The sequence below is a fragment of the Oryzias latipes genome, chromosome 21 (assembly GCF_002234675.1).
Source record: "Oryzias latipes chromosome 21, ASM223467v1".
NCBI lineage: Eukaryota > Metazoa > Chordata > Actinopteri > Beloniformes > Adrianichthyidae > Oryzias > Oryzias latipes.
The window spans coordinates 23,649,091-23,651,983 of record NC_019879.2 but is presented as its reverse complement, the minus strand read 5'-3'; the positions used below and the strand labels follow the sequence as shown (position 1 = coordinate 23,651,983).

At 41.3% G+C, this 2,893-nt stretch overlaps 1 long non-coding RNA gene across 3 annotated transcripts; it reads right to left on the bottom strand.

Moving 5' to 3' along the window:
* Positions 1-319: 319 nt before the first annotated feature.
* On the bottom strand, positions 320-1,691 carry LOC111946738. Of its 3 annotated transcripts, XR_002872478.1 has the most exons (4): positions 1,647-1,691; positions 825-1,382; positions 620-750; positions 320-444 (listed from the first exon to the last, which is right to left on the bottom strand). It is a non-coding gene; the product is annotated as an uncharacterized LOC111946738 (long non-coding RNA). The 3 variants fall into 3 exon arrangements; XR_002872480.1 differs by lacking the exon at positions 320-444 and having other exon boundaries at positions 703-750; positions 825-1,005; XR_002872479.1 differs by lacking the exons at positions 320-444; positions 1,647-1,691 and having other exon boundaries at positions 703-750; positions 825-1,005; positions 1,295-1,553.
* Between the last annotated feature and the right edge of the window lie 1,202 nt (positions 1,692-2,893).

Here is a 2,893-nt window from a genome sequence, read left to right as displayed (position 1 = left end):
GTCTTCCACGTCTCTACTGCTTTGCCAACATAAAGGTGTCTGTCGTGGCCCTTCACGCTGACGGTCAGTCCGACACAAGACCAGACCGGCAGAACCGCAGATCGGTTGACCCGCAGGACCATTGAGCATCTGGTGGAGCAGCTTCGGGTTCCTCACACTCTGGGGGGTGTACAGGAGACTGAGGTCCTGGTGTTTCTTTTCTGGCTGGCATGTGGCACATCTTACGGTGTGGTAGCCAGGGCCTTTGACATGCCACGGTCCACTGTGAGCGACGTTGTCCACAGGACGGCAGACCGCATCCTCCAGCTGATGAGCAGGGTCACCCAGCATCCAGTGGGAATGAACTGTCATTAGTCACCTCTGGTTTTATAGCAGCTCGCTTGGTCTTCCACCTTCCAAAAGGTCGTGGGGAACATCGATGGCTGCCACTGAAGTATAAAGACCCTAAAAGAAAATGCAGCTTGTTATTTTAACAGGAAGCTTTTTTATTCCATTCAACTGCAGGCTGTATGTGACTCTAAGCCAAATTTAGAGATATTTTTGTTGGGAATCAAGGATCAGTCCACAGTTCACAGGTTCTACGTAAAAGCCCAATTTATGTAAATAAAACATTACCCACCTGAATGATCCTTTTGGGTGATGGTGGGTATCCCTGCATTGCTCATCCCATCACGCTGCTGACACCCTACAGGGAACCCATGAGGAATGCGGTTCAGGCCCGTTACAACCAGCACCACGCCAAGGCACGCTCTGTGGTGGAGAGAGAGCATTTGGCAAATGAGGAGGAGAGCAATATTTCTGGGGGCACTGGAAGTAAAACCAACCTTTGCAATGAAAATCATTGCCTGCAGTTCAGTTCTGCACAATCTGTGCATCAGAGAAGGGGACTGCTTGGAACCACAGATGTTGAGCCACAGCAGGAACCAGTAGGACGGGTAAAGTGGCGGCCGTCTGCGAGGACAGATCTCTGCTTTCCTTTCAGCTCCAACTGTGACACACATGACTCTAGAAGACCAGGATTATTGTTATGATGTATAAAAATAAATGTTAACATATAAAACGTAAATGTAAATATGTACATTTGATATTTATATGAAAATACTTTTGAGATTGTTAAAAATGGCTCAGATTTAAATAATAAATGTAAATAATTCATTTTTGTTCCTGCATTTATTAAACAAATTGCAAAAACAACGACGATGTTACATTTTGTGAACAATATTTTAAACTCAGGTAAGCTTAACAGACTTTCCTGTCACTCTTTGTCCCTTCGTGCTGCAGTAGTGTCTCTTACTCCCATCCGGCACGAGCTTGCCTGATAACAAACAGGCTATCTTTCTCCATCCACAGATGGATCAGATTTTCCTCATCCTCGTCAGTCCCTACATATATAAACACATTTAAAAAATGTGTTAATAACTTATAACTACGGTTAGAACTCACTGTTTTTTGATGTACTATCAACAGCGTTTGTTTTTAGCCTTCAATGCTAATTCGCGCTAGCGTTAGCTTTAGCATTACCAAAATTGATGAGCTTCAAAACAATGTAGATAGTCGATTGAGGAATAAAACATATTAAACACATCATCTTACGTATTTACAAATATATTTTACAACAGATACTTGATACTTTTAAAGATACTTACATTTTTAAGTCCTCTTTCTAGCGCAACCGTCCGCCATCTTTGAATAATTCAAACGCAGTGTATTGTGGGTTACACGCAATGCATTCTGGTATGAACGCAGTGCATTCTGGGCAATATTCGCCGATCGAGTGAGCATCGATCCACACTGGTTTTTCGTAGAGAATTCTGGGAAATTTCTAGTGCACATGATTTTTGAACTGTAGATTCGGACAGCACTACAAAATGGCGACCGCACTATATAGTGCACTATATAGGGGTTAGGGCGGTAATTCGGACACAGCCATTATCTTAATTTTCTTTATTTGTCCTTCATTTTGAGAAAAATGCTACAAGAACATGTTTAAAACGGCAAAAACCCAATTTACATTGGAGTGGATCTTTAAGTTTTGTTAGGTTAGTAACTCCATCATTATCTTCTTATCATATTTTTTTTCTTTGGACATATTACTCATAATGTCACTAAAGAAACACCAGTACAGTAAATTCAAGCTACATCAAGCCAGACTACCATTGTATTTTCCATCCATTCATTTTCAGAACCCACTGAATTTCTTGCAGGCCTGCTGGAGCCATCCTGGCTACTGATTGGCAAAGGCAGGGTACACCCTGAACAGGTCGCCAATCCGGTTGCAGGACCACAATCTTACATGCACACCAAGGGACAATTTACACTCACCGATTAACATACTGTATGAAGTATGTTCTTAGACATTGGGAGGAAGCAGGAGTACCTGATTTTGCCCATGTATGCAGGAGAACATGCAGCCTCCACACACAAAGGTTCCAGCTGGGGTTTGAACCAAGGCCTTCCTGCCTTCCTACTGCACCACCATATAGCCCCATTTTATTTTCTATATTAGCTAATATAAAAAAATACAACAAACATATCAAAGTCGTGTTATTGCAAGCTGCTATATTGTTCTAATTTAACAATTTCACATATACTGTTTATTTAACATTGATGGGCAACTAAAATTGTCTGTCTAATAATTAATGTCACTTTGGCAACAGAAATAGTTTGAATATTTGCCTTTAGTACTGCTGCTAAACAACACAAACAAAGCTGCACACTTAGCTTAACATCAGAAAGTTGTAAATGTTTTCATTCATTCCTTTGTGTATCCAGTTTTCAAAGCATCTCAGAGTTATTAGGACAGATGTGAAGCAAAGCGAGACATACAGTGAATGCAGTGGGAAAATGAATGTGATAATTATAGATGCCAGTATACCGCACATCTGGGAGCTTT